Source organism: Anas platyrhynchos, chromosome 21 (assembly GCF_047663525.1).
Source record: "Anas platyrhynchos isolate ZD024472 breed Pekin duck chromosome 21, IASCAAS_PekinDuck_T2T, whole genome shotgun sequence".
Taxonomy (NCBI): Eukaryota; Metazoa; Chordata; class Aves; order Anseriformes; family Anatidae; genus Anas; species Anas platyrhynchos.
Window position 1 is genome coordinate 7,616,447 of NC_092607.1, and position 22,752 is coordinate 7,639,198.

The 22,752-nt window shown below is 43.4% G+C and overlaps 1 protein-coding gene across 1 annotated transcript in view; it reads left to right on the forward strand.

Annotated features, from left to right (window-relative positions):
- Positions 1 to 22,752, forward strand: part of LOC119713012 (uncharacterized) — a 95,933-nt gene that overhangs the window by 10,097 nt on the left and 63,084 nt on the right. The window contains exon 2 of the mRNA XM_072026436.1: positions 6,099 to 6,156. The gene's annotated coding sequence lies outside the window, so the exon portion shown is untranslated. The remainder of the gene's footprint in view (positions 1 to 6,098; positions 6,157 to 22,752) is intronic.

A 22,752-nucleotide genomic window follows, 5' to 3' on the forward strand; every position in this document is an offset into this window, starting at 1 on the left:
ACGGCAGGCGGGAGGCACGCGGGAGCGTGCCTGAATAAGGAAAAGTGAAATGGAGCGGGGCGCATGAGCAGCATCTTGCTGGGGATCTCAGGAAGCTGGGAAAGGGATATGTGGAACAACGGGGCTGGGTTTGCAGTCTGCGTGGAGGTTGCCAGGGCTGTACCACCATCGGTCTCAGCTCTAAAAGTCCTTACCACCTCGCTTTCCCCAAATGTTGGGGTTTACATCAGGACTGACAGGGCAGGCTGGTGCGCTCAGGACTGATCCAGACCTTTTCTCCAAATTCCCTGTGATCCAAGCCCCAAACTCCCAAAGCTTTGTGGAGTTGAAAACAAAAAGCCAACGGCTGTGGCTCGCGTTCCCCAGGCACAGGTAGTCCTATGCTGCTACAGGGCTCGCTGCTTTGAAACGTGCTGCTCCCTTACCCTGATAGCACGCAGTTGTTTGTTCACCTTTGTGATCTTACATGAAGAGCAGGGCTCGGCTGGAGGTCCCTTATTGCGAGGGACACGGAGTTTTTGCATAATGATAAAAGGAGCATCACTACAGAGAGTCGGGTTGGTAGTAAACCTGCACGAAAGGGTCAGCTTCTGCATTTCTTTAGCGTGTGGTAGCAAGGCTAGAAAGGAAAACGAAATGCAGAGGACAAAAAAAGGATGCTTTTTTTTTTTTTCTTTCTGTATCTATTTTTACAACCCTTATTGGTGTTGATTATTCTAAATTCCCATGCAAGTCAGCCTTGCTGTAGGTACAGTGTGGTTGGAATGGTGGTGACGGTGTTCTGCTGGGTTGGGGTGGATGGCTGCCCTGTTAGAGCTGTAACGTTTGGGGAAATTTGGATGTGATTCTCCCCAAAACCTATATATTATTGATTCAGTTTTTTCAAAGAGGTAAGTAAAATCCTCCTGTTTGATTGGAACTGACAAAGTGTAATGCAATCAGTTACAAGTGAAAGCCTTTTGAGGGCAGCTAGAAACCAATGTTACATGAAGTTTAGCTATTTGGACTTTAACATAGAAAGCCAAATTCATGTATTTAGAACTTTTTAAAGCCATTTGATCATAATTGTATTCTGAACCTAAAATTTTTCATAGCTGCTAAATGCAGCACTTGGAAGTGCTGTATGTGCAAGCAACTCAGATGTAGACGCAGCTAATGAATCTGCAAAGAAAGTGTCAGAGGAGGAAGGATAGCTGAATGCAGGGAGAAAGCCTTGCACATACTCAACAAAACTGTGATCAAACTGGGTATTGGAAGTTGTCAGCTTGATTGTGATGTTGCCCAGTGTAGTAGCACAAAATCACTCTCATGAATGGACTTGCTGCTCCGTGGTCATGCAGGGGCCTGTTGTACAGGCTGGGGCTAAGTAGCTCTCCAAGTGTTTTTGTTTGGTTAAGTACTGTCAGGATTAGCACAGCTTTTTATCAGCTGGGGAAGCAGACACTTAGAAAACTAAATGTTTTAATGGGAAAAGGCCTACTTCGAAAATGCACTTCGTTTTGCATTTGGGGTACAAATGGAAGCACGGGTATCTCCTGCTTGGTGTTTCGAAGTGAAACCACGAACATCTAGATAGAAACTCCTAATTTAGGCATCGGATTTGGCATGTATCTGCTTATTTGCTGAGTTTCCTTAGCTCCTCGTAACTCATCCAGAAAAGACTTGAATGCCAGGTGCTGGAGAGTTCAGTGGAGTGCAAGGTCGGACCCAAGGGCCCAGCATTTTAAGAGAACAGAGCAAATTAAGTTCACCCTTCAACCCCTTGCTCCAAGAACCTGCCACTGCTGTAAACCTGCTTAGCTGGAGCCCCCAGAAGTCTGCCAAACAGGACCCAGAAATGTTTCAGTATATATTTCTCCTGGAAGCAGGCAGTGTCAAGAAATGCAATTTTGTTAGATGACCGCCTTAGCCTTGAACTTTTCAGACAAATCTAAATGAAGAGAAGGAATTTATTCTGGCTTCCAGAACCTGATGAGAGCCCTGTGGGGCGTAGGTTCAAATTTTTAAATGTTCACATCAAATCAGATAATGGTATCCACCCCCTCAAAAGCTCAACGGGTGGAGAAGAACATAACAATAAGCACATGCAATCCTTCAGAGTTCATTATACAGCAAGTGTGTTTCAAAGGACCTTGAGAGCATGTTTCCAAGGGAGGGGTGAGGTCGATGCTTGGATGGGAGAAGCCAATTGAAATCAATGGGAATTGATTTAGAGTCTGGGGGCACTGTGTTAAAATCTCCAGTCTTACGATATAGCTTCATGAATATTAACAGGAGCGGGATCAATACGCAGCTGATTTTCAGATGTACAGCTGGCTCCTTTTCGTCTGTAGATTAAAGGAACGGCAATCTTTCTTTCTTTAGATAAGATTGAGAATTCCAGAAAATGACTTGTGACTTTACGTGCAGTTCTTCAGGACAATTTGATAAGGTCTATGGTATTTTCCTACTTTTTAAGCCTGTGTTTTCCTGGCGGCGTTTGTCTTTTGATGTCTGCTTCGAGGATGTCATCCAAAGTAAAAAAGAGGAGCGGGATGCTTTTGGGGCACGGATGCCTCTTCTGCATGGGGGGCTCTCTCAGGAACCCCGAGTTTTGGGGAAGCCCCATGAGATGGCTCTCCTTGCCCCCTACCTACCAGCAGATGGCTGCCGCTCTCCTGTGGAAGCGAGTGGCTTCGCTGCCGGTGGATCTCGTGCCTCGCAGAAAGTCACAGGGTGCTGCAAAGTGCTCTGTTTGTCAGAGACATGAGAGGCCTGCCTCTGAATGTGTAATCCTCCAATCTGAACGCCCTGAGGACTGACACCGTCCTCTTGGAAGAGCTCTTCAGGGTTCAGAGGCAGAAACCTGGGCTGCTGTGCCTGTAATGTATCGGCTGAGCCTGCCCAGCCCCAGCTGCTGCCTTAGCTGTGAAAGTGAAATCAGCCTTGAAAAAGTTCTCTGTTAACAAAGGATGCACATGATCGGAGACATCCTGAGCGGGTTTGTTTGTTTGTTTTGAAGGTGCAGGTCAGGATCCAAACTTGGCACCTTGTCCTGACTTCCTCAAGGAGCTGAACAAATGCCCTGGGTCCAAACAACCTACTGAAACTTCGGGAATGTTTCAGGCTCCTCTCTATAGCAAAGATTTAAAGATTTCCTTATTCAGGCTGCTTCATAACAAAGAATCCCATCTTAATTTCTTTTTTTTAAGAAAGAAAGAAAAATAAAAATACAAAAAATACTTAAGCCTATACTAAATACTAATATTAATATGTATTATATATTAATATATAATACTAAACCACTGCCAGGGCTGCTCAGGCTCAGCAGCTGCTCGAGGGGACTTCTGGGGGGCTGTGGACTCCTAGGCTTGGGTGCTGAGAAGTGTGAGAGAGGAGGGGAGAAACCCTCCTGTTGAGAGTGATTTGGGGCAAGGCCAGTGTTGGAGGGGCTGTTTCCAGCCCTGGGGACCCTGCTCTCAGAGGTAGCTGCTGTCAGCTCTGGCTGTGAATCCGCAGCCTGAAGTCTCGCAAAAAGATGCGGCTGGGGCACTGAGCACTGGGAAACACGCAGGGTGTGCTGGTCTCTGTACTGAAACTAATTAAATATATACAGTAATCTGCAGTGTTTAACTGTGTAAAAAACAAAACAAAACAAAAAAACCAATCCCCTAAATCTCACATTGCCAAGGGACTGTAGCAGATTAGGTGTTTTAGCTTTATTTGAAGCCAGGATAATTAAACATAGCGTCTACTTCCAAGCTTTTGAAAATCTTTCTGCAATGTGATGAAGTTTTGTGGTGTGTTGCTCACGTTTAAGAGGATGTCAGGTCTCAGCTGGGCTGTTAAAGGAGGGAACCAAAGCACCTGAGGGCTGGTCCTATGGTCCTGAGTTCTTGGAATGGACTGGGAGGTAACAGTCACTGAGCTGTACCCGCAGCCTAAATTTTGCCTGGTTGGGCTTCTAAATACATTACAAAATATGTGTGGAAAGCTGAATGTTGTATTAGGCCTTCTAGATTCAGTGTTTTTCCTGTAACTTAGGTAGCATCTGTCAAACTGTGTATCAGGACATCTTTGGGAATATGTTTGTTTGATTCCAGCTTTATCGCTCTGGCTGGTGATAAAGACTCACAGGGGCGGTAGGCGCGTTATCTTGGGCAGCAGATCCCGGGGTGAGTTACTGGAGTTCAGTGGTTTGCTGTAGAGCCTGTGCATGCTGGGGGCAGTCGAATGCCCTTCAACAATGTGAGACACGAAGTTCCCCTCTGACAGGGTTTCCTTCCAGCCAGAGTTTGCTGTGTCCCTATACTGAACTGCTCCTGGCTCCTTTACACCAGCGGTGACTGCAGAAGTGATGGAGTTACCCCTGTGCGGAGGTCTGGTGGTTGCTTGCACCTCTAAAGGCATCGATGCCTTTGCACGTTGTTCCTTTTGAATTAAGGGAGTGCTGTTTCGGAGATGACTTGCTTATATTGTTTTTTCACTACACTCTTCACAACTGGACCTTGAATGTTGAGCTGATGCTTGCAACAAAGGGAAAAGCTTGAAAACTTAGAAATAACACTAAAAAGTGATTTCTCTAAGTTTCTAAAGGTCCATGCATCAGTGCTGCAGTGGGCTTCAAAGCAGTTTTTGGAGAAAAAAAAAAGAGTGGGGAAAAACAATGTGAACAATGCCACACAAAATGGGGTAAACTTTAGAGATTTTGTCTATCTATACATTATTCATGGTGGATAGTGAAAAGCAACTTGGCTTCTCTTGTGTTTTTGACGGCCAGTTGGAAATGGTGAAAATGTTTGTAACTTCTATTGTGTTTTCTCCTAATTAGACAAGGCAAATAGTTTGAGGAGCAAGGACAGAATTAATCATGGGCTCTTGCTCATCACAGCTGTGCTCTGAATGCCTGACAGAGACACTTTATGGCATGTAATTCAACATATAGAAAAAACGTACTACAAAGGACACAGTTTTGAAAGCATTTTCAGTGGTGATCATGTTTTTTTTTCCAAAGTCCTGAGCACAAATGATTACAATTGAACTGAATGGGAACCGAGATGCTTTAGAAAGTGAAATTCTTGCTGGCATTTTTGAAGAGGTGATCTGAATCTGGATTACAGCTTTTTATGTAATTTGGATATAATTTTCATGTATAATTTGGTGGCTGTAAAAGCATATTGAGTATTTGCTGCAGGCAGTTGGTTACCAAAGCATCCAACCATCTCTTTTGGTGTAAAAACAAGGAAATGAGATGATTCTGAGGGTACTTTAAAACCATAAGATTAAAGTATTTCCAGTATGTCAGTATTAAAACTAAAAGCTGTGTTTGTATTCTATATAAACTATAAGCATGTTTTTGAATGATTTGGTGTCACTAACAATTATACTTAACATCTCTTATTAACTTCAACATGTGTATATGTTAGAATTAGCTTTTTAAAGAAATATTAACCACTTTGCTTATTGCTTTGATTTTTTTCTTAACCAAATCTGTAGTACTTCTGCTGTGCTACTTTTTTTTCTTTAAATTTTAAATCCTCCCACTTTTGCTTTGGTAAGGGTGTCCCAGCTTGAGAATAAAGTTTCTCTTTGAATTGGTAAATGCTATTTTAGGTGTACAGGATGCAGCTGAAAGTGTTTTCTCAGCCTTTTACATGATCCAGGCTTAAAAAATGATTCACAATCATTTTCATTTGCAAATGGTTGTTTGTCTGCCTTGCACATGTGTAGTCAGAGTAATAGACGTACAAGTACAGATCCTACCTAGTTGTGCAAATCCCATTTGTTTCCAAGTTTAAGCAGTTGTGCCCACACTTCAAAGGTCTGTTTTAAATCCCTTTGAGCGTGTTACTGAGACATAACTGTGAATGTAAATATTAGTTTAGAAAATATCTAGCATAAAAGAAAGGGTGTGATTCAATTACATCATTATTATATTGCAGTGATGATGTCTGTGATATCCACTGTGATGTGAAAACTGAATTGAACAAAAATACAGATCATTTGGCTCTCAGTTTTTTATTGTTAGAACAAAATGTTCATAGATTTCCACTTTGTTTTGTGAAGTTTGTATATAGCTTGCTAAAAAAAATAATGGTTTTTATAAACTCTTTTGACAGCTCTGGCTGGAAATTAGAAGCATTGGGACTGCACAGATGAAGGTTCCAGAGAGATTAGGTAAGTGGATGAATAGGGAGGTGTTCAGTAAAAACAAACCTGATCTTTTCAGATCTTTTGCAGTTGTCCCATATGCCACAATGGAGGAACATTGTGGATGTTGGATATTTCTGGCTATTGATTTTTAGGTTTCATGGACAACATTATTCTTGACTTGATTATTTGTATTATAAATTACTATATCTGGTGTACTATTAGCAGACAAATTTCAAAAATGGCTTTCTCTTTCAGTGCCTGGTACCACAGGCACTTGTGTCTAGGAGAGTTAGGGATAATTGGGTATGGAAAACAAAAAGGCTATTCCCTTCTGGTATTTGATACTTCCTTCAGTACAGCAAATCAAAGTTTTACTAGGTTCAGAAATGCCAAAGCAGCACATTTTGTACTCCTCAAAAAATATCAGTGTCTGGAAGTGAAGAACATCTGCATCTAAAACAGGCCAATTAGCAAGAAGCCACGAGTGATGCTAATGCTCAGTCTATTTTTGGTCACTCCTTACGTGATCAGAAAAATGGAGAATGCTGTCACTTTGATTAACTCTTCACATGCCTTTTTTTTTTTTAAAGTTGTTTTATTTTTGGTAGGGAAAGGATGATGAATAAAGTTTGCTTGTGAAGGCTTACAGGAATGTCTAGGAATACTGAGCAAATACATGGGCACTGGGTATTTGCTTGATACGTGGACCAAATATTCTGCAATCTACTGAGTGTGATACAATGCACCCTCCCATATAGAAAGCCAAGAGAAGGACAATGTATCTACATAAGTCATGTTTATGTACCTAAAACTTGAAATTTCATATCTGCAATTTTTATTTAATTTTGGCCGATGTCATATTGGTTGACATTATCTTTTAAAACTGAAATGACAGTAAGCCAAAAGAAAGTGTAAATTTCAGTCTCAAAGTAATTTGAATTCTTCTTCAATGGAAGAAAAATGCTTTGAGGTCAGCTTTCTAATGCAATTCTATCTTGGAAGCAATCATGCATCTTTGGATTACTTGACGGTTTTCTACGTATGTATCAGTGACTTCTCTGGTCCTATATTTCAATGACTTCTCGATCCAGAAGTGGCATCTACAGACGGCTAGAAACCACTGCACTTACCTGTAAAATAATGTATGTGAAATATACTTAACACTCTTCTCTGTTGGTGTGCAGTTACTTTTTGAGTCTTAATCGTAAGAATGTGATTTGATCACTGTTTGAGTGTACGAGATTGACATTCACATCCCATAGGGTTCATGTAAGTCATACTCAGTTGCTCAGATGTTAGGGAAGGTGATCTCTGGAGAGGAGGGTAAATGGTGAAACAAACTTACTTGAAAATGTTAGGATTTGCAAATACCCTTCATGTTATTGAAGGGACTTCCATAATTTGATGAATCAGCTTCCAGAAATGTTCTGAGCTGATGTTTAGGTCTGCTACAAATAACCCTGAGATAATGGCATGTCCTAGTACCATCACCTCTAGCAATGTGTAGTGTTTTTTAAATTGTCTCTTCTTCCAATCATCTTTGCTCTCATATTACTTTCAATTAAACAAAAATTACTGTTGAAATACTGACCTGAAAAAAGTGGGGTTTCTTTCCATAACTGGTTTATTCACCAGAAAGTGTGTGTTTGTTATTGAGGTGTGGGAATGGTAGTGCCAGATGCCCTCATCTTTGGAATGAAAGAGTTACTCAGGATCCCATGGTGACATTTTATAAACAGGACAGGGAGAGAAGACAAAATTGTTTAAAACAACCTGGATTAGAACTTATCCAGGAGATGAAATGTAGTTGTCCCTGATCTCCCAGAAAATTTCATGGGATTTGTTATCACCAGAAGCAGGAAGGACCTCTGCTCTACTTTTTTTTTTCTGGCAGAAGATGAAGAACAGGCCTGCAGTTTGCTCCGGTGTAGCTCTGTTACTTGGTGCTTTTAAAAACATGACCCAAAGTGTGGATGGAAGTTGTCAAGGCTTAGCTTGAGATCTTGTGTGACCACCCGTGCTGTTGGGTTTCGGATGAAGCCCAGCAGTTGTGAAGGCCATGCACCTGCTGGAGCTGCAGCTTGGAGCCATGCCTTTGTCACTGAAGCTGATTTACAAATATTTTAGTGGTGTCTTTTCTAAAATGGTTAGTGATTTCCAGATCTTGTCTTTTAAAGAAACCAAAATGTGAATTATTTTTATTCAAGGTGTAACCCACGGGACGGTAAGAATGCATTGCAGGTATAGCAATAAAGTGAACTCCCAGTTGGCTATTGGGTAAAACTGGCAACAAAAGAGGGCACCAGTTCTCCACAGATCCCAGGGTTGGTATGTTCATAAGCTTCCCTCTCTGTAAGTGTGGAGCGCTGATAATGGGACAATTATCTTTTTGGGGTGGAGTGAAATCTGTGTTTACTCATATTTGCAATTTCAGTGGAATCCTTCCGATGTTATTTATGAGACCTTGAATAGACCCTGAGATAACGAGCAGAGAAGCTCGCTGCAGCAAAGCAGTAGCCTCTATTTTAATCCTCCCCACCAGAAGCACTGAAGACAGACGGAGCCTTGTTGCTGCTGTGGTGTAATCGTTGTGACCTTTGAAAGGTCACTTGGGATATTCCCAACTGCACAGACCAGGGCACTACGTGTCATCGAGCTGCTTCTCCTGCACCAAGTGTGGGTGGGTTTGTGCTGTGTCGGGGTTGCAGAAACTTCCTTGTTGCTTTCCAAGGCTTTCTTCGTACCAGACTTCACTGAAATTAGTGCTGAGGTGTCCTCAGAGGTAAATTGTGGTTTCAGCCCTTGGTCGGGAAGTTCACAGTATATTTTTCTGTGCTGCAGAGCACTAGGTCTTACTACATCAGAATTTTACCTCTTTTGGTCAGGAAGAGTGAAAGATGGTGACAAGCCCCTCTCTGGGGAAGTAATGAGTAGTTAGTTTTTTTAAAAAAAAGTTCTACATTTTTTTTGTTGTTGTTGATTGTTCCCTGTTCATGGATCTTCTTGTCTTTGTGTATCTTTGCTTGGGAAACAAATGGGTAAGTTTGCACACTACTAGAAAATGTGATTGCAGCACGGGTGGCTAGTTTAGTACAGATAAAATAAAGGGAGGAATGTGACATGTCCAAATTATAAATAATGGACATGTTACAGTTATGCTGCTATTGTTACCCCATACGTACACTAAAGCCCTGAAACATCTCAACTCTGTTGTGAACTGAACATCCTGAAAACTGAGCAGTGGAAGTGCAGGTAGTCTCACTGCTCAAATGCTTGTTAAATGAAGCTCATCATTGATACATTGAGTATAACCCTAGTGCAGCTGTTTCCTCAGTTCTTTCATTAAAGCTTTGACTTATTTTCTAAAGATAGCCGCTGGGTGGTCCAACAGGAATAGGAAATGATATTTACTATATATACTAGTTATTCCAGGTGTAAGAACAAGTGACTGAAAAAAGAAAATCACATATTTTTAAGTTGTCATTTTGAAATGTCATTATTTAAGTTGCAGGCGTGTTCAGCATGCCACATCTCTTGAAGTTAATAAATATATTACAGAATCACAGAATCATCTAGGTTGGAAGAGACCTCTAAGATCACCTAGTCCAACCTCTGACCTAACACTATAACCAGTCCTCCACTAAACCATATCCCTAAGCTCTACATTTAAACACCTTTTAAAGACCTCCAGGGCTGGTGACTCAACCACTTCCCTGGGCAGCCCATCCCAATGCCTAACAACCCTTTCGGTAAAGAAGTTCTTCCTAATATTCAACCCAAACCTCCCCTTGTGCAACTTTAGCCCATTCCCCCTCGTCCTGTCCCCAGGGACACGGGAGAACAGACCAACCCCCACCTCGCTACAGCCCCCTTTAAGGTACCTGTAGAGAGCAGTAAGGTTGCCCCTGAGCCTCCTCTTCTCCAGGCTTAACAATCCCAGCTCCCTCAGCTGCTCCTAAGACTTGTGATATTTGTAATGCTTTTTTTTTTTTTAAAAAAAAACAAAAACAAACAAAAAAAACACAATAAAAACATAACAACAACAACAAAAATCTTTGCAATATTTAGTGCTTATCTTACAGATATTTTTTTCTTTCACTTAGTGCCTTTGATGACGATAGGTTGTTTGTATTAGATTGTGTGTGTCTAACTAAAATCAAGCCAGTGATACTGCTCAAACATCAGTGGAAACATTGAAATCCTCTGATGTTGCTAAACCTTGGATTTAAGTCTAGCATAACTGGATGGTAACTATACATGAGGTGGTTCCAATACCTTTACTTTAGAACTGCTCCCTTTTACGTACCTATCAACGTTTATTTTAAAATTTGGATCAGCCTGAGGTTTTCCCCATGCAAAAAGTGGGTTCTGCCTTTCGCAGATTTGAGTTGTTGATTCCAGAGAGCTTTGCCAGTTTGTGATTCCTCTTAAATGCGTGCTATTTCTGTACAATTCCCTGGAGTGTATGATGGTTTATTCTGTTTCATTAACATTTGGAAGGGATTTGAGGAATTGCATGGCTTGGTCACTACAGTAAAAAGATAATAATGCTCTTGAGAGAAGCTAAATGTGGAAATTGCATGTGAGAAGCTGCATGTCCATCCTCGGAGGCTGTAACTGCCGTTCTCTGTGGGGTACTATAAAGTTTTAACTGCCCTAATCAGCAAGGAGCATCACCACCACTCATGTCAAAGGAATGGCCCTCCTATATGATAACATCTGAAGGCTGTTATCATCGATGGCCATGCCTATATATCATTTTCTAAGCATGAGACCGTGCTCAAGTCCAAACTTGTTGCATATTGAAATAGTTTGGAGGGAAGGCCACCATGAGAGGAGGAATCTGGTGTTGGATGGAGAAGCTTGAATTCACATTACACATTTCTGTGCATGCAAGCATGCCACTGTATGTATTACAGGCAGAGTTATAAAGCCATTTTCTTTATGTATCTTTGCCTATTTTCTTTAGCTCTCCCTTCTTCCAGCTACACGATGCTATGCAATGGTGTCACGCTACCAGAGCTGATTTGTTAACACGCTTCCTTTCTTAAAAGATGTGTTGGTAGCAGCAAGGCTGCTGAGCTGCCCTAATCCCCTTGCTGGTGATGAGGATGGGGACGTGTGCGGAGCCCGTGGCAGTGCCCAGGGCTCTGGGCTGCACTGTACCAGGACTTTATGCCACTGGATTTCAGCAGCAGGCTACAAAGATGTTCATGGAGCCTTCGGGTTGTTATGGTGAATTTGGCAGGGATGGGACAGGTTGTGTGGGATGCAGTGCGGCTGAAACAAATGCGCGTCGCTTAAGCGTGCTAGATATGTTTTTGCAAGATTTCAGAACAGGTTGCAGTAACTCCTGTGTCATAACTTGCTGGAAAATCTGTTTTTTTGAGACAACAGAGACCTTCCAGTGCTTGGAGCCAGGGGAAATTACAGTTAAAAGGGGTTGCTACCCCAGCAGCCCGGCTTGACAGCGAGAATCAACCAGCGTGTGGCCTGCAGCGTGTTACTGGCTCAGCATCACCGCAGGCAGAACTGCACCAATACTGCTGTAGGGCTACTGAAGCGGTGTCTCTATCTTTTTGTTTGAACTTGGACTTGAGGGTCCTTATAGGTGAACGCAGTTATGGATGTGTTGTCCAGCATTTTGGGGTGTTAATACAGGATTTTATCGCAAATCTTTAAAAACTGTTTACTTTGGAGTCTAAAATGTTGTTTATGTTGTAGTCTTTTCTTGAGAACGGAGCTGCCCTGCTCTATATTAAGAAGAGAAAGCTTTTTTTTTCCTTTTAGAACCAAACCAGTTGTGAAGGAGGCACAGAAACTTACCGGCACATGGTCGCTGTAGTCTGCTTGCTGAGAGTCGGAGCCGCATTTCGCATCCCTCCCTCCTCCCTCTGCACTTACCTCCCAACCCCCTCTCGCTGCACCATACATGTGTTTAATCTTAGACGTGGATGTAAACCTGTCTATCCCTTATTTTGCATCTTTTGAGTATCATAATAATCAGGCCAGTTTATTAAGAATTAATGCCCTGTTTGTGAACCGAGGGTAATGGAATGGCCACATTTCCTCTTGTGCTGGACTGTGATTTACTAATAGGAGCTTCTAGGGAAAGGATCATAAAAGAGTGAGGCCCCCACCTCTGGATTAATATTTAATCAGGTGTTAAGAGAGCCTTGTGTCGGATCCTGGAGTTGCTAGCAGAAACCTGCAGGGGAAACGAGAGGGTCCTACATCTTAAAGGGGCAATGCGATTATAATTAAAGGCTTGATCCAAAGCCCGTGGATGCAAATGAAAACCTCCTGTTGATCTGAAGACCTCTGGATCTGGCCCAAAGGGAACCAAAAATGATGACTGTTTTTGTATGTGAGACAGAAAAAAAGGACGTTCATGTTTTTTTTTTTGTCTTTGTTATTCCACAGATATCAAACAAGGTGAATATGCAGTAGTGTAAATTCACAAAGAACAGGGTGGAAAAGGTGTGCTGCTAAAGACATGCATCAAAAAAGCTGAGGGCCAAACTGTTCCAAACATTATGGACAGCTGAGTATTCATTTAGATGTTTTATTTCTTGTATTCATGCATAAATGAGCCACACAGAGAGGTGTGGCAGCTGCGTAGTTCTAAGTCTCATATTGTTTGTGGCTAGTAGTTTGACCAAGTATCTGTTTTTCAAGTATCTGTTTTTAAGTAGGCACAGATCAGATCCCTTCAGGTTACCAAGGATGCCAGCCCCTCTGTTCCCAAAGCCCACAGTAGCTGCTGCAGCCCTCCTGGCATCAGGAGCAGATTAGGGGTGGTTGCTCTCAGGCCACCGCCGCCAATGCTACGGTGGGACAGAGCCCTGCAGGTCCCCAGATCAAAAATGCTGGTAGCCCTCATGATGATGCATCTTGGAAACTTACTTCTGTAATGTAAGTAAGCGCCCTTTCCAGTTACTGGACCGTGTTCCTGGTGCTGTTGCTTGCTTATTATATTGCAGAGCTGGCCCTGTGCATTTACCAGGACTTAAAGCAATGCTACTGTCTTGGAGCAGTGTTGGGAGAGAGGGTTTTTCATCAATGTTGGTGGCTACAGTGTTTTCAGCTTTGCCCTGTAGAAGAGCCTCCAGCGGGTGTGAAATCTCTGATGCACATAAAGGAGGTGAAGTCAGGGCTGTGCTGGGGCTGTTGGCCCCATGTGAGGGGGGAGAGAAGCGCTGCCATGCTCTTGCAGAGGATTAGAGGGAATGAAACTCAACCACGGCAGGTTTCTTTTCTCCCTAGACAAAATATTTGGCCTCCTGGTGAGTGTTTGTGTTCTGAAGGGCTGCCCAGCTGAGCTGATTTATATGATCTTGTGTCATCCTTTTAAATTGGTCTTTCAGACTGGTGTCCTCGGTGTGCATGAAAATAGATGGAAATCACACAGGAAGGTGGCACGCGGCCACGCAGTGTGGCTTAGCGGGACCTGCTGTATTTCACTGCAGGCTGCCACGGCCTTGGGCACTGTGCTTTGACTGATCTCCGTTTGCATCTGCACCTATGGTGGTTTTGCATCTGTGCTAAATAGAGCACGGGCAAAGGACAGTGTTGGGGGGTGTTTGTATGGAGAGGTCTTCTCTTGTTCCCCGTGCGCACTCTCTGGGTGCCCAGCACAAGTTAACTCTGCAGTCTCATATTGGATGGTAACACGGTGCATTACATCCAGTTTGTTTAGAAAATCTGCTGGTATTTCTTCTATTGATTTTTCGGCTTTTTGCCTAAAAAATATAATCCTAAAGCAGAAGCAGACAGTTGAAGCGTTTGCATGAGTGAGAAATCCTTTAAGAGAACTTAGGTTGGACATTTGAATTGAGACCTGTGAGTAGAGAACATTTTTTTCACCTCAGATTTAGACATAAAAAAGGTGATCTCCATGATCCAAAGGCAAATAAATACAAGCTTTTTTTTTTCTTTTCTATTTTGTGTGTGTGTTGTTGCTTTTAACATCTTGAAGTCTTTGCAACTACCTCAGGCTCCATGAAAGTTAAGATTTCTGACTTCTGCATTTTGAAGTATTGCAGGGCGGTCAATACCTTTAAGGATCAATAGCACGGAGGCACAGGAATGAAGGAGGGCAGCTCCAAAGCAAGTGAGGCAAGAAGCAGAGATGGGTGGGAACCGGCCTCTGCTGGATCTTAGCTGGGTTTCTGAACCACAGGACTAAAGAGTGGTCTCATAATGATTGCTCCCAGAGAAGACCCTTCCCTGAATATCTGTTTCCACCACCACCTAATAGGCAAGGCTTATTTCAGAATTCTATTCCAGCTCATTTAAGTTTAGGGACCTTCCCTGTTGCTCATTAATCTCAAGGAAAAATGCAGATGAGAGAAGTTCAGTCGGTGTGCAGCCTCTCCAGATGAGTCTGGGAAAGGTCTTTTCTTTCCTCCTGCTGGCTGAAGGTCAGGAGCCGTGGCTGTATTAAAACTCCTCAGCAGAGCAGGACCCAATTACACCGTCCTTTGTAAGGGCTGGAGACTGCGAGACCATTACTATTGGGTGGGAAGAGCTGGATCTCTCCATAATTTGGTGGGAGATGAGAAACGATCAGAGAACACTGACTGGTGTTTGAAATGGAGTAGGGAAGGAAGGGGCTTTTGCTTTTAATGAAACTGTCACAGCTGCTTTGGGATTCAGCCTGCCGCCCTCTCTTGAAAATAGTACAGGATTGTCCATTAGTGGCACATAGCACTGCAATAAAATTTATGAAAATTATTTATTGCTACATCAAGCTGTATAATTCCTTCTTATAAAGCAAGATATAGCAGAAATGGGGTAAAGGTCAAGCGTTTAGCATTTAGTTCCCAAGTACTATGGCCTTACTTAATGTGAAATGTATCTTTTCAATTAAGAGTAGAAGATAATGAAGTTTATGACAGACCTTATTTTTTCCCATGGTGTTGGATAGCCTGGGCCTGGCCGCAGGGCAAGACATCTCCAATTCACGGAAACTTCAGCTTTGCTGCACGGTGTTTTAGTTCGCCTGTGTTCAGATCATGGTGTCTCTGTTGGGCAGTCCTTGTCCCCTGGATGTGCAGGAGCTCAGGTGGGTAGTTAATCCCGGCAGGTGAAAGCCTCCTCTTGCTGTGGTCAATGGGAATTTTGCCACTGACTTGTTACAGAGTCTGGATTTCAGCCCTAATGTTCTCGGAGAGATATTGATTATATTTGGTGGAAAACACAACAAGGCATTTTATCAGAAAAACAAGCACGAATGTGCAAATAAAAACGCAGAGATAATAAAGGTCAAAGCTGTTTAATGGGCCTTCATAAAGTTATGTACCACTTAAATCCTAATTAACTCCTATTTTGGGCATTTCAGTGGGATTTAAGAAATAGGCTTGTGGAGAACCTCTGCACAGGGTTGAAATTCAACCTTCACAACGAAAATGGGAGGAGGTTAGTTTACATTAGGCATCTGCGTATTTTGTTCCCAAAGTAGCATTTAGGAAAATGGCCACAACCAGCACATGCTGTGTTACAGCCAGCAATTTAATCTGCAGGCACGAATGTATAAAATGCGTGATAGCACGAAGTTTGCACTGCTGTGAGTGTTGTATAATGGAAGTGCTCAGGAAAGCCAGCAGGCTGAGCAACAAGTGGCATTTCAACCCTCTGAGTTTACCACAGCCTCACGTATTTTACGGGCTGGATATTTTTCTTAAGTTTCTTGTATTTCAAATGCTTTAATTATCATGGAAACAATGAGGCTGCATTAGTATGGGTGGAGCTGAGCGGTGTTACTACAATGCAGGGGAAAAAAAATCCATTTATTCTGTGGCTTACAATTTATTTCATGGTTGGTGAAATATCAGTTTATGTGATGATTATGTTACCAAGTATGTGGTATACTGCCTCTGTGTCTAATATAAACAAGTGCTGTATATGGGCTGCACGTGTGGTTATAATGTGATTGTGTGGTATGGCACTGAGATTTGTATCGTGTTTGGGCTGGTCACATTACTCACCCATGGAGACTTTCCTTTTGGTCAAAATCATAGTATCTGTGCAGGTCATCCCGAATGAATGTGAGCAAAACCTACGTGCCACAAGTCTGTCGTCACATATTCCACAGCTGGCACACGTGAGTAGTCGCATTATAGGTTTAATGTTTGCTGAGTCCTTAAAAGTACTCCGGGGACCCTACCTGGAAGGGCTGACTTCTGCATTGTCAGAAGTCCCATGGAACAAACTGTTGAGAAAACCAAGATAATTTCTTTATAGAGAAAGACTAACCAGAGGTTCTTGATGAGAGGAACACTGGGCTGTAGAAATACTAGCTTGATGTTTCTCTGGGCCGTATCCAGATCTTTTGGCAATACAGATGTGACTTGTCTGTGCCTTCTTGAAAGTGAGCAGGGAATTTGCTCTGTCCAGTAGCACATTTAGGTCACAAAATACTAGACCTCTTTCCGCACTAATCCTGCCATCCTTGTCATCTGTTTACTGAGCTTGTACCGCAGAAAAAAATATTTTCAGAGTTGAACCTCAAGAGTAGAAGTGCTTCTACTCATTTCAGCCTCAGTGCCAGGCTACTGGTGATGCATTCAGAGTTGTAAGGTCAAAGACGAGATGGGATGCCTCCCTTCCTACCCTACCAAAGCCAGCAGAAGAGCTGTCAATGCACAAGAGCTTGTGCATTTTTTTTGTGCTCCCAAAGACTTTCCCTCCCCCAGCACACTGTTTTGAAGGCTAACTCAGCAGGCAGACTGTGATGGGAGTTTGGGCCAGGTGGGACTAGTGGCCCCATCACAAAGTCTCTTTGAATAGTCACTGATCTGCCTTTGGTGAGTTGGGGGAGGAAGGAAGGAGGAATGGACAGAACAGGTTTTTTCCTTCCTAGCAGGCAGATAAATGTTACTGTCTTGAGATGGCATTTCAGTCTCTCCTCTTAGTCAAATTCCCTCCCCCCATTCTTCCTTCAGCTTTAATATCTAGGTTTGTCTGATTTTAAACTGGGTTATTTGAATGTCAAACTTTCAATAACACTTTAATAGAGGTGTCCATTAACCCATGCTAAATTACAGCAGAACATCTCTGGAAATACATGTGACATCCACATGAATACCAAATGAATTCATTAGGATCAGTGCTATTACAATGAATACCAAATGAAACCCACAATGATGGGGACATCATCTTCCTGTGAATAACCGACAGTGTTCCTTTGGCACTAGTCAAACACATCAGCTGTTTGTTTCCACTGATGAGAGGTGGCAGACTAGGTTTTGGTTAGATAAACAAATGATGACACCAATAATCACTTAGTTGGTGGCTGTAATGCTTAATAATCACATCCTGCTATCACACGCACGAGAAGCGGTGCTGCACGTTTTATGCATAATGAATCCCAAACACTTCATAAAAGGTGATAACTTTCTTTGACCACTGAATATATTATTTATAAAAGTGCTCCATTCCCTTCCCCCTCCCACCCTTGGAGATCCTTTTAAATTTTTTTTTATCATGTAGACTACACTGGTAGCTCTTCTTAGACTATGAGGTCTTTTCTTATACATAATTTATAAAACAATTTACAAGTGATTTATTTTTAGCAATAAGATAAAACACGGTGTGAAGGGTTTTGCCAACAGAGATATTGACGGTTGGGGAGTAATACTCATGGAGGAGCCTGGGGTCAAGTGAAATTTATTTTTCAGGTTTCCCCTGAGGTGGACCTTAAGGAGACTGCGTTCGTGCTCATTTACATAGTGTGTTAAATAGGCGCACTGCTAAAATTGCATGGCGTTGTATGGCGCCGTGTTCTGGATGGCCTTGAAAAATATCCTTTAACTGAACATATTGGTAGTTAGATCTCGTTGATAGATACAATAAGAGTGTCATTTTTGGATTTTGCCTGCCTTAATGACTGGCTCCTTCTGGCTGGAGCCCTGCTGAGTGGTGGAGCTGCTCTTGTCCACCTAGATGATGTCAAGTCCTGGTTTCTAACACAACTCGTTGAGGAAAGGGGAGGGACTGTGCTGTCTCCTCTCTCCCAGGAGATGGCAGTGTTTAAGAGCATTAGCAGAGCGTCTTGCAAGTCATTAACCTCATGTCCTTGCACCAACCCTGGTTCTCAACAATCGGTAATTCACAAATATCAGGATAGCAGGCTAATGCAAGGAGAAATGTGGCTTGACCCAAGGATGGAGAGCAGGCTGTGTTACAACAGACCTCTTTATATCAGCTGTGGTGGTCTTTGGTATGAATTAGTTATTGTTTGGGGCTAGCATGTAACAAGATGTTCAGAGATGTTGACCTTGCAGCTTTGTACGCTGCACTAGCTCGAACTGGCATTCTCTCGTGCTACATCTTGTTTCACTTCAGCTGAGGTTTTCTGAAGAAACAAAAAAAAAAAAAAGCTCATTTCTAAGAGGACTTTGTCTTGGAGAACTGGTAACCAACATAGCACAAAACGTAATGAGCATCAGTGCCCATATCTGCTCATTTGATAACCACTGAATTAACTTGTAGCCTTTCCCAGTTTCTTCGAAGAGGTGTTGGGAACAAATTGCCAGTGCTCATTTGCTGTGTAAAAATAACTGTTCAAAATTACCTGCTGGGTTCACCAACTGGTGGCTGGCAGAAGTGGAGCTACAGGCTGGGTTTCTGGCACTGTAGGTTGCACAGTCATGTCTAAGTGTGGGATATGCCACCTAATCGGCGTGCTGCTTCTTTCCTGGCATGCTCAGAGAGCTTTTTCATCTGGGTTTGTACCTGGCTGTGTAAGACAATGGAGAAGACGACTCAAATCTCTTGGTCTCTGTTTTCTGTGCAACAAACCGAGCTGCTTCTGACTGTTGCATGTCTGAGCTGGGGAAATGCATAGCTTCTGCAGCCCTCTTCCTGGACGGTCAGCCAGAAGGATAGGCATATTGCTAAGGTGAGAAGGCATAAAGTGAGAATACAGAGACTGGGGATGCTCAGCCATTTTGGGGGCCCGGTAGGGGAAAAAAAAAAACACTGAGAAGGAAGCTGGATGTACAGGCTGGGCTATTCTGAGTGTGCTTTGCTGCAGGATTCCTCCTGTGCTCTCCACCCTGCAGTTTGTCTTGCCGTGTGCTCTTGGTATATCACCGAGGTCTGCCTTGTGCAATCCTGGCCTTGGAGCCGTTCAGCCTATACTCCTAGGGAACTAATTCCACAGTAAACTATTTGTTTTAAATTAGTATCTACAAAGTTGACTCCTTGAACAGCGCGGACTTTGATTCAGGGAGACTGGGGACACACACCCTGGAAAACTGTAAATGCAGGCACTGCCTGCCTGTGCATCCAGAATTCAACAGAGTTGTCAGATAACGCATGAGAGATGGTTAATAATAAATTAAAAACATCACAGCCACGGGGAAACTGCATCTCTCCCCTCCCCCCAAACTCCCCCTCTCTTTTGCTTTTTTCCTACCCCATGGGCTTAATCAGCATCAAAGAGGAACAAATCCAATAAAATGTTTCCCTGAGCCAGGAACCAGCCTGAACTGGATATGCGCACACCAGCCTCTCCTCCTCTCCCCCGACTGCCAGCCCCTTCTCAAAACAGCTGACAGTCGAGGTGAGGATAGAACAAAGGAAGAGATGGGGAATGGTAAATCAGAGACACCCCCCCCAGTCCCTCATCTGGTGTCGGAGAGCTCTGATAGTCCTCCCGTGCTTTTCGGCTACCAGTTCAGAAAGCTTTTCCATCTCCCAGCGTGGCTTTTATCCCACAAAGAGATGTAGGGGGAGGTGAAAAGGGGACAGCCTTTGTTCATCTCTACTTACGCCCCCCTTTTAAAGTAGAATTCAAACAAAAGCCCTCCTGACAAAGTGTGGCGGGACGGATCCGCACACCTGCTGCACCTCAGAGGGTTTTGCTTGGCTGAGAGCGAGCACTGCAGTGCTGGGAGCGCTGCCAGGAGCTGGGGAGGGTCTGTGCTATGGCCCCCTCCCTCCCCACCCTGCCACCCAGGCTCCTCTTGTGCAGGAGCCTCTCTTCAGGGCTGCGGGAGAACCAGAAGGTGTTGGGCCAGATCTCCAAGGGGCGAGGTTTGCTGTGGCTGTATGTGCAGTCAGTGGGGCTGATGTTGCTTTTGTGCAGCTCAGAATGCAGCTGAAAGCATCCACCTGTCTTGTGTGTGAATACTCCAGTAGTGCTTATGGCACCACGAGGTTACAATAAAATAATAATTAAAAAAAGAAAGTAAAAGGGGAGGTGGTTAACAGGAAGACCTAAGGAGAAGGTGGCCTCAGCAAGTTCTTTGCTTTGTGCCGCTCTTTGCAGATCGCTGCTCTGGGTATGCCTGTGTCCCCCCAGGCCATAATATCTAAGCACTTCCTAATTATTAATATTGTGAGTGCATCTTCTCTGTAGCCTTGGAGAGAGTTGCCATCGTTTCTGTCTCAGAGATGAAAACTGGAGCACGGAGGAAGGCAGGCTTTGCTCATGGCCATGCCTAAAAGCCTGTGGCGGAGTTAGGAAGTGAACCCACCTAACTCAGGCTGTGCTCTGTCAGATCGTAGCCAGAAGAACAACCCTGCCATAGGCATGGCTGTGGGAGCATTGTGGGAGCAATTTGGGCATTTGTGTCTGCTCTGTGCTGAGTTCAACTTCCTAAACCTCCCCTGCTGGATTAGAGTGTAACCAGGCTAATGGTGGAGATTTCGAGTAGCTGACAGCGCTGTCTGCCAGTATAATGAACGCTTGGGCAGCGGGCACTTCATAACCCCAAAAGTTTCTTTTCTTTCATAACCCAAAAGGTCATGCATTTTGCCCATGCAAACATCTTTCAGAACGTGAAAACCTTAAAAACCTCGTCGTGTTCGGTGTATGTCACACGAAAGATTCTTGGGCGTTTTTCCTAAGATCAGATATTCCCCTGCGTTTCCTGCTCCGTAACACTTCTTCCTGCGTGTTGCTGTGCTGTGGGTGCTGGCACCCTGATGAATGTCCGTCTCCCAGAAGATAGCTCCTGTGCAAGTGAAACCTGTTTGGTTTGGACGGGCTGGGTTGGGCTGAGAGGAACCTGTGGCTCCTGTGCTGACCCACTGCTCGGGGCTGCAGCATAAACAGATTAGTCATGAGGGGCACTGCAGGAGGCTGAGCTGGTGCTGCTGCTCAAGTAATTCTACCATAGGACTAGAAAATAATTATCTGTCTCGCAGAGCAGAGCTCTGTGGATACGTTTTCTCGGCTGGAGGTGTAAGTCTCCGCTGTCAGGAGCTGCGGTATGGCTGGCATTGGGGGCCAGCCCGGCTTTCATGAGCGAATTCTAAAGCTCCCAAGGAATTCCTATGGAAATACAGATGACATCCGCGTTATAGCCATAATTAATTAACCAATCAATTATGATGATGAATGCTGTTTTAATGAATCAGTTGCAAATCATTTTCAGTTCCTATGGTTTTCACTGGGAGCACATTAATCGTGGCAGGCTCTTTGGGCTGTGGAGGAATGTCGATTGTTAATCCGAGCCCTGAGCCCATCTTTGCCAGAGGTGAGCCAGGTCCTGAGTGATCACATCCAGATGCAGGTACAGAAAGCTCTCCTAAAGGGCAGAGGCTCTTCACATTTGGAAACAAAATGCTGGCACGTGATGGCAATGGGCCCAGAGCACGAAACATCTGAAATGACCCAGGACTAGGATGGGATTTCAAACTTTCATATACAGATTTTCCTGCTAACTTTGTTTATACTGGGGAGAAGGTAAAATAATAAAAATAAAATGTAGTAACAGTTTGTGAAATGCTGGGCTAATTACAGTGTTTTTCTAGTTAGATTAGGTTTCTGCAGCTTTGTATAAATGCAGTTGACTTCAGTGATATTATACACAGGAGAAGTGGCTGCCTGAATGGGTCTGTTTGAGGGACTGGGGCTTAAATCTATAAAGGCTGCCTCTGAGTATCTGCCTGGACATGAGTTTAGTGCTAGTTTACTTTCATGGAGAGCACACATGGCTCTGCCACCTCCGAATGCTTCCAGTGAGATTAACAGAAGTATCCATTTAGGTTAACGATCAGACTTCAAACCCTTTGGTAGAGCAGCTTTATTTAACTGAGGTGTCACCAAACTCACTAACTGCTCCTGGAATGAGCCAGGAGGCATAATGAGTTTTGGTGTTTTGTACGGCTAGCGTAAAAGTCCTTGGAGTTGGAGCTGCAGCAAGGAAATGCAAGAGATACATCGCCATGCTTGGCCTTGATGTGGGAAGGCACTGGGAGTACAGGAAACAGTAGCTTTGCTATGTGGACGGGGATTTTTTTATTTTTTAAATGAAGAGATAGCTTAAAAAGAAGTGAGGAGGTTTGATGTGAGGTCTTGGGGAAGAAAAACAACAACAACAAACGGCAAACAAAAAAAGAAAAAAAAAAAACAACACAAAACACCTTGAACCACTTTGAGGATGCTGACAGGCTATCTGGTTGAGGGCCTTGTACTGAACAAAGAGAATATAGAGGGGGAAAAAAATCTCAATCAGCTAGAAAATGTTAAGTAATCCATAATGGGAAGTTTGAGCCTGAGGTAGCTTTATAGTATATGTAACCATATAAGCAGCTATTTGGGAATTGATCTGCGTAATGTACCTATTATAAACAGCTTCTTTCACTTCCAGCTCAGAAACACAT